This window comes from Macrobrachium nipponense, chromosome 12, assembly GCF_015104395.2.
Source record: "Macrobrachium nipponense isolate FS-2020 chromosome 12, ASM1510439v2, whole genome shotgun sequence".
Lineage (NCBI taxonomy): Eukaryota > Metazoa > Arthropoda > Malacostraca > Decapoda > Palaemonidae > Macrobrachium > Macrobrachium nipponense.
The window spans coordinates 29,557,334-29,567,333 of NC_087205.1; positions in this window are offsets into that span (position 1 = coordinate 29,557,334).

A 10,000-nucleotide genomic window follows, 5' to 3' on the forward strand; every position below is an offset into this window, starting at 1 on the left:
GCGGATCAATCGCTTATCGTAGGTGCATTGAAGCCCTTTGAAAGAATGTATCTAACTGTACAAGAAGAAAAAAAGGAAAATAGATACCTTCATCTTCCCCAAATCCTTTCAAGTCTCAAAGGACGCCATTTCCTTTGTTATTCTTTCATCCTCGAACCAATAACATTACAAGTGGTTCGAATCTATTCAAATTGAAGCGAGACAGTCTCGTGAGTCCGAATTATCCGTCACAAATGGATTCCAGTGATTCACCTACTAGTTTGAACCACTAAAGTCTTTTCGACTGGTTAGACGTGAATATATTTATTTTGGCCTCTTCGTGATTTGTTTTCACTTTAATGTTTGTGTTTAGACTTTTTATTATAGTTCTGCCCATGTTACTGCAGAAGGAATACAGAGAGAGAGGAGAGAGAGAGAGAGAGAGAGAGAGAGAGAGAGAGAGAGAACATGTTGAAAATTTTAAGTTCTTGCTATCGGAATCAGTTTTTGTATGAAGCTCATATAATTTTGCAAAATGAGTTTTAACATTTAAGTCGATCTTTAAACTAATTAAAATGCTTTAATAATCAATTCCAAACAGCTTCAATGGCCACGATTTATCAAGGTGACGACACTATAGAGGACAGTTAGCCTCCATGAATATATGCCTCGCTGTAATCATTCTCCCAAAAGAATCATTATCTCTATCTTAGAAAACATTCCTTCTTTTCAATTAGATGTTATCAAATGACAATTATCTATCAGGTTATCTTTATGAAGCAAAGCTCAGCGGTAATTTTTACCGGGCATTATTTATTGTTACTTTTCTTTTACTCGCCTCTTCACTAACTTTTCTTATAATTTACTATTTTAATCTTTATGCAAAATTGGTATAACGCACGTACGAAAGGCATGCAATGGACGGGAGCCCTCTTACATTGTGGTTATAAAAAGTTAGAAAAGGAAAAAACATAAAGGTATCAAACAACCGTGTAAAGAAGAAACAAAGACGTAACACCTACTCATTAGAGATGGAGGGCAGCTAAATAGAAAACAAGTAGTAAATCACTCAACTTATGTAAATCTATAATTGCAGAAAAGGGAGATAATTAAAATAAAAGGATATTTAAGAGCTTGATACAGAAAGTCTAACTTGACTGAAAGACAACTTATTTGTGATGCATAGATAAGTTTATTCGTTCACATGCAAGTTCATTACCTTGTCAGGCAATATATGATCTATAATAAAAAATATAAAAAAGCTGCCTTGTCAATAATTTGTATCTGTTTACCACAAATACTCTCTAGGAAAAAATAAGAAAAACTGGAACTTTCCTCACGGCAATGTCTGAACGGAACGAGCAACAATACAATTCAATGTGAAATATAACCGTCAAAAACCTCCAGGGCAATCAAATGATAAAAACCATCAAGGTTTTATAGCTTATATTGACCTTATAGAACGTCCGGAAAGTCATAAAAGAAATCGTGTGTAAACTTATTTTCCAGCCGTCTAGCCAAATGTAGCATCAATTTCCAGAAATTCTGTAATTATGAGACTTTTCCTCCGGCGGAATGGTATAGTTCTTTTAATGAAATCATTCTGGTCGACGGTGATCTCTGGCGAAGGATGAAAGGCAGGGAAAGAAAAAGAAGTTATCTGTAATGTCCCCCCAAAAAAGTTGCTGTTTTACATAGAAATCATATAAATCTCTTCTGAGTTTGTTTTGAAACCTGAATTTTAAATTTAGCCAGGAAATTCCAAACAAATACTTAAATGATATATTGCTAGACTGGGAGGCTAAATTAATTCTATTTTGTGCTTGGAGACTTGAAAAGTAATTCTATTAATATTTTTTTAGTTAATATAGACACCATAATTTTTGTGTTATGCGGTTTCAAATGGAAATGGATCTACTTTCTGTCATCTTGTATGATTGTCTATGTTAGTGTAATACTTTATGTTGTGAACATTAGCATAAATGCTCGTGAAATTAGATCATCTTGTACTAGATAGTACAAAATCTGTTGAGGTTATTATTCTTATGGTTATTATCTTTTTAGCACTCGTATATTCTAAGATATAATATTGGAACCAATTGAATTGTGTCTCTTGGCAAGAATTCAATGTAAATAAAGCATAGAAAGCCAGAAAATCGTTAGGAATTATAATGGGGAATCATTTGTTGTCTATAACTTTATCAAACTGTGATATTAGACAAAAAAAATGAATAAATAACAGACTACAAAAGGACAAATTATTAACCACGACCGTCAATCTTGTAAACGTTATGAGTAGAAAAAAAAACTGTCTATTCATAACCAAAAAATAGAAGAAATATTTGGTCCTTAGCGGTTCCTTTAAGTCTTATAAGAAAAAAAATGCCGTATCCGGCTGGAGTGAAAGCTCATTTGCATATGAATAGTTAGTTATATATGGAAGTCGTCACTGAGAGATAAAAAAACAGAAAAAAAAAGTTACGCCTCTTCAAGAAAGGAACGCGGAACAAATGTCAGGTTTTAGAGCTAGTATAGGACAAATTGACAAATATTCGCTATCGGCTAGAGGGTTTTGCTTTTATTAGTTAACTGATTAATCTAATCGTTTATAGATTGTATTCAATTATTTTTTCAAAGATGTATGTTATTATCAAGTGTTCCTCTTCTACATGAATTAGGTCTGAGAACAGAGATACTATTTGAGATTAATTCAGTCCTGGATTGATTTCAAAAGAGTATTTTCATAATTTGTTGAATTTTTGCAAAACCTTTAAAGACGATGATAGAGTTAGCATTATACATTAATTCGAGAAATGTTATCATTTCGCCTACTAAAATACGTCTCATGGGATTTTTGTTCAAAAACATTCAGCAGAATATGCTTCAGTGCAATTCTAAGTTAAAGTCAATAGCTATTTCTTGTTGCAAATCTAAGCATGTTTTCCTGGGGGATTTCTCACCTATGAGAATGAATTTGTCAGTAGATTGCCATATATTAAAAACATAGTGTATTAATTATCAATTGTATTGTAATTATATACGTCGCAATAATAATAATAATAATAATAATAATAATAATAATAATAATAATAATAATAATAATAATCTATATCATTATTTTTATTATTATTATATTAGTTCTTATTACTATTATTATTATTATTATTATTATTATCATTATTATTAGTGATTATTTATTATTATTTTATTATTATTATTATTTATTATTATGACGATATATGTGATTACCATCCTTTAACTAAAACCTGGCTAAAAGATAATAAAAAAATACCAAAAGCGGTGAGAAACATCAAGAAATGGCGATCATAAGAGATTCTAATATTCATGAAAAATATTTATGATCATAAATGGTGTACATAAGGATATTGCTTTGCCCCATTTACGATAACAGTCTTAGTATGGCAGACATAGAGAGCCATATCCCGCTTAGTGTAATGACCAAAGCCTTTAAAAAAAGTTATTATGATTGCTTCATAAAGTGCTCCTGGATAGTCTAGTATAATTACATCCGAGTAAGACCATACTAGGCACCTGAGAGAGAGAGAGAGAGAGAGAGAGAGAGAGAGAGAGAGAGAGAGAGAGAGAGATAATTATTTTAAAGTACCGCATTATTATTATTATTATTATTATTATTATTATTATTATTATTATTATTATTAGAGAGATGATTTCATAGTTCGCTCAACTATTCATTTATTCAATTATTATCGCTCTCTCTCTCTCTCTCTCTCTCTCTCTCTCTCTCTCATTTGTTTTAATAGTCATTATTATGTTATTATTATTATTATTATTATTATTATTATTATTATTATTAATATTATTATTATTATTATTATTATATTATTATTAAAAATCCTCATAGTAGCATGAGTCTTTAAATGGAAAAGCAAATCCACAGTTATGTAAATGTACATATATTTAAATTTGAAAACAAGGATAGCTTTCGGGAATCTGTTCGGTTCCCCTTATCAATCTGACACGTTGATATAGCACTACAACGAAGTAAACAAAACAGGAGTCAAAAATTAAATGACTTGTTTATAAACAATGGAACCAGTCGTCTAGTATAAATCAGGCAATGCCGTCGTTTTCTGATGAAAGCCCCGCCAGTCGTCTGGAACGTCTAATTGGTCCTTGCCCAATGCGGTCGTTCTGATGGTCCTCCTAAGCTCAACAGCTTAGCCTAGGCGCCGGCAGCATCGGTTACTGGAAGTAGCCGAGTTACCTGAACGGGAAAAAGAGAGGCAACCGCAGCATCAGATGTGGCTAAGGAGACAACACTATCATAATGTTTTTTATTCTTAAAGCCTTTAATATATTTATTGGAAATAAGGTTATTGGTGAATTTGTCTTCCTGTGTGAAGGATTTATTACCTTCCATAGAAAAACCACTGTCTATCGCCGCACCCTCCACTAGCCTTCTTATACCAACATCTTTACTTCTAAAAATTACTTTAGATTCTTCCCAATTTATGCGGTGATTGAGCTTAAGGCTGACTAACTAACACATTGTTATCCGCATGCAACTGGTATGCTCTGGCTCATGGAAGATCAGTATGTCTAAAAACGGCAACTTATCATCTGTTTCGTGTTCGGCTGTGAACTTGATAGAGGGCAAGATTCCATTAATATACCGAATGAAATTGTCAAAATTTGAAGGGTTACCTTTAAAAATAATGAAAATATCTACGTACCTCACCCAGAAAATGGGTCTTAATGCAGGTTCACAGTTCAGTAAAATCTCAACTTCAGCAAATTCCATGCATAAATTGGCAAGAATGGGAGACAAAGGAGACTCCATTGAAACACCAAACTTTTGCTTAAATCCTTGATTGTTAAAGGAAAAGACTGTGGAGGACACGCAAAGTCGAACTAGATCTAAGAATTGTTCAGTGGGTATAGCAAAACTAATGTTACCTAAATCCGACTGTTCCTTAAGCTTATCAAGTACATATTCCAATGGTACATTAGTGAAAAGCGCTCTCACATCTAGACTAATCATTTTACCCTGAATGTTTCCTAGTTTCTTGAGACGTCTCAAGAAACATGATAAGTTGCCGTTTTTAGACATACTGATCTTCCATGACCCAGTAACTTTCACTTTTAAATTTACAGTATATCGTAAAGAAATCAATGCAGAAACATACATTCCTTTTTTCTCCTGGCACAATAATGAAGTCAAAACTAATATCTTAGTCAATTTTGTTTTGAGAGCCCTGTAAATATGTGACCCTGACTTCATTGACAGAGAACTTAAACACATTGAAGATTTTTCAAAAACTTTGTTACCCTTCATATTTTATTAATAACGCCTTTAAAAAAGCCAGAAGAATATTCTACATACATTCCTCTAAAGTAAATGGCAAAAAGTAGTTTACGAATTATCTTGCACTCCCTTTTAATCCTCATTTAAACAGAATACGGAAAACTGTTAAAAAATCACAATGATAAAATGAATATAATCTTTAATTATAACAGCACTATTAAAAGACTTCTTATACACAACAATAGCACAACGAATCACAAACATGTTGGTGTTTACGAAATTCCCTGTTCAGAATGTGACTAAATATTTCGGGGAAAGTGGTAGAGGGCTGCCCACTAGAATCGGGGAACAAAAAAGAGCATACCAGTTGCATGCGGATAACAATATGTTAGTTAGTCAGCCTTAAGCTCGATCAATGCATAAATTGGGAAGAATCTAAAGTAATTTTTAGTGGTAAAGATGTTGGTATAAGAAGGCTAGTGGAGGGTGCGGCGATAGACAGTGGTTTTTCTGTGGAAGGTAATAAATCCTTCACACAGGAAGATAAATTCACCAATAACCTTATTTCCAAGAAATATATTAAAGGCTTTAAGAATAAAGAACATTATGATAGTGTTGTCTCTTTAGCCACATCTGATGCTGCGGTTGCCTCTCTTTCTCCCGTTCAGGTAACTCGGCTACATCCAGTAACCGATGCTGCCGGCGCATATGCTGTTGAAGAGGACCATCAGAACGACCGCATTGGGCAAGGACCAATTAGACGTTCCAGACGACTGGCGGGGCTTTCATCAGAAAACGACGGCATTGCCTGATTTATACTTAACGACCGGTTCCATTGTTTATAAACAAGTCACTTAATTTTTGACTCCTGTTTTGTTTACTTCGTTGTAGTGCTATATCACGTGTCAGATTGATAAGGGGAACCGAACAGATTCCCGAAAGCTATCCTTGTTTTTAAATTTAAATATAAGTACATTTACATAACTGTGGATTTGCTTTTCCATTTAAAGACTCATGCTACAGAGGATTTTTTAATAATAATAATATATATATATAACATATATATATATATTATATTATATATATATAGTATATATATATAATATTATATATATATTATATATATATAGTATATATATAATTATATGTATTATTTAATATTTATATTAATATATATATATATACTATATATAATATATACTAGTATATATGTATATATATATATATAGTATGGATATATATATATATATATATATATATATATATGTATATATATTTATATATATATATATATATAGTATAGATATATATATGTATATATATAGTTATATATATATATTATTATAGTATATATATATATATATATATATCATATATATATACATATATATATATATATATATATATATATATATATTATATATATATGCACACAGACACACACATATATACATACACACATTCTTTATATTTATTTTCTGAATGTCTATTTAACGTACTTTTTTGCCTGATATACTTTTCAGAAACAAGAAAAAAAATTTTGAACTTTCTTGTATTAATTTATTGCTCTGCAGCAAATAGCTTATTTAATTTTCCCTGTAATAATTCTTCTGGGTTTAATGTAAATAGTTACTATGTGTAATTATGGCTGCTGGTATAGCTGATATTGGCGATATACGTTCATAGGACCTTGCTCCTATAGAAGGTTTTAGGTGAAGCTAAAACCTTCTGAAGAGAACAGAAAAGTTGATCATGGAGAATAAAGGAAAGAAACTTTAGTCGGGATTGAAACCCCTTTGAACCTTACGGCACCCATCACTGAAAGAAAAATCTTTATAGAAGAGACTTCTGGTATGGTCCAGAGACCAGGAAGGAAAAGGGAAAAGTTTTTAGAACAGAAAAATCCACGGTAAAGGAATTGGAGGCTAATAAGGAAAAAGTCCTTTTTTTATCGTAAGGGATAAAGGAGTACGTCTTATGAAAATATCTAATGGGGTATTAGAGTAAAGCGTAGGCCGGGGACAGAAGTATTCAATGGTTTGTTAGTGTACCTTAAACTGACGACAGATGAATAGTGCTGTTGGTTATGAAGGCCATACATATATAGATAGCCTCTTCATCCTAACCTCTATTTGATGTAGAAGACACCCTTTTACTGGTTGTTGAGGGGAAAAAGATCCATAACTTTATTCATGAGTAGTGTGCAAGACACCTACCATTCATGGATGATAATATAGACAGAGACCAAAAGCATCACAGTACAAAGAAAAGTTTTTTTTTTTTCTAACAAAATAAGACAATTTTCTCAGCGAAAAAAAAGAGAAAAGGATCTGCACTGAAGAGGGAACCAAACTAAACTCGATAAATAGGATTTTGTCATTAAAATTAGAGCATTCCATGACGCGTTCCAGTCAGAATCAGGCGAATGAAGAGTATGGATAAATGTCCTTAAAACCTCTTTATGTATGTACATGAGAAGAATAAGATGAAGAGAACTCAATGGTTAACAAGTGCAATCATTCTCCAAGAATGAATTCCTCTATCTTGTGATGTCCTTCGTAGGATGATGCTTTCTCCTCATTCCACAAATTTACATTTCATGACTTTTCCTAATCATATATAATTTGATCTTCCATTTATTTACTCAGTAACGAAAATATAATAGATAACTGAACCAAACTCTGTTCACTTTAAATAGAAAAGAGTAAGGAGAAATTATGATTACGCGTAAAGATCTTGCTGTATCGTTTCGATTCTTGGGCTGTCTTAGCCACTGACCTCATTGAGAAATAATGAAACTTCTTCCAAGCAAAGAGGTAAAAACTTGTTTCTATTCAGACCCACTATTGCACTATGAGCTTATAATGCGACGAGACCCCAAAGGTTCTGATTTTAATTATTAAATCGTGTGCTTGCAGTCTTTTCCTTCGGGTTTGTCGACGAATTTTCTAAGGAAGTTTTGGCAGCGTTGGTAAACTTCAATGAAAGTCTCTCTTTTTATTTCTTTACTATTTTACTTGGGAAGTTTATTTTTGTTTCAGCAATAACTTGGAATATTTGGGCTTTCCCGCGGCGAGAGAGAGAGAGAGAGAGAGAGAGAGAGAGAGAGAGAGAGAGAGAGAGAGAGAGAGAGAGAGTATGCTTCTAGGCTTAAGTAATCACTAAAATAATTATCTCTATCCCTTTCATTCTAGATTTCTAATTACCTTGGCTTCGCGACAAATATTTAACATATTATTGCTATAAACCTAAAAAAACCAAACCCATAGACATTACAGGAAATCTGAAATTTCGTCTAACAATATTTTTTGTGATATTCAGTTGCTGATAGCCGAAAACTCCAGGAATTCTTGATTTTTACATGACTTTAAATAATTTTACATGACTTTAAGATTCGAAGTTTTGTTTATAACAATATTGCTTTTAAAATAAATTCTAAAAACTCTTAAAAAATAACAGGACTTTTGTCTATATTACAGAAAAAGAATGATAAAAAAAATTCAGGAGACTGTAAAGAAGACAACGATCCAGATAAACAACCCGATAAATTAAAAATTAACCTCAAATAATAAAATAATAAAAAGTTGCTTTAAAAGTTGAGTCAGGATTGGAAAACGATTCCCCTCAAAAATTATTTAGCTAATATTTTTTCTCGAAAAGGATACAACAATCCTAAAAAAGGAAATGCTGGTAAACTAAGAAAATATAAGCTCCATTAGAATAAAGTATATAAAAGAGGAGAAAGAAGAAAATTTGTGAAGCAGAAATGAGCTAATTATAAGGACACCGACCCTCAAAGACCACGTATATACATACGTAACTATTCCTTGTATATATTCCAAAAGCTTTTCCTTGTATTCTATTCACGGGGAAGTTCTTAGCAAGTCTCTTGACAGATGTATTTTGTATAATAATTTGCAAATGATGAATGACGCATGAAGAGGATTATCATCACGTTCTGAAGCTCATTCGGTACGGTCGTTTATTATTCATAGCAATTAGTATTTGAGGCTTGTTATTCATTATGAATAAGAGCATATTTGCTGAGCTAAATTAGTGTGGGGATTTCTCCCTGAAGCCACGAGGATAGGAGTGTAAATGTGTGTGAGTACTTGTGTGTTTATGCGTGCACTTTTTTAACTAAGTTATGAGAAAGGTGTACTAGTCAGGTCGTTTAAAGGGTTGACCCAGAAAAAAAAAATACTAAGCTAAAACTTGGTCAGATTGACGAGATACTTGTCTTGAATCATCAGGAAAAAAATACCCCATGTTTCTGCCACTGGGAGCCTCATTCAAAATGGCGGCAGCTGCCATGCGGTCAAAATTATTCCCACTAAATTATTTCAAAGTACAAGCTGTTACAGATGTTATGCGAGAGTGGATTCACAGTTTTGGTTCACTAGAAAGATTTGACAACATTGATCAGATTTAGTGGAGAAAGAAGCATGGAAGCTTTGGAGAACTATTTGCAACAAACTGAAGGCATTGGTGAAAAAAATCTTGTTCATCATGACTGCAGTGGACAAACGAAAACAATCTGATGAGGGAACTTATCCAGTAAGAAAGTTAAGATCATATTTGGAAATTTCTTTAACTGGAAATTAAATGTTTTTAGTGTGGAGAAAATGCTAACTGGCGACACAAAGATAGAGATAAGATTAAGTAAGTTATAACATTACCTCTTCGAGCTACTACAATCGATAATGCTCAAGGGAGAGGATATTCCTGGGAGGG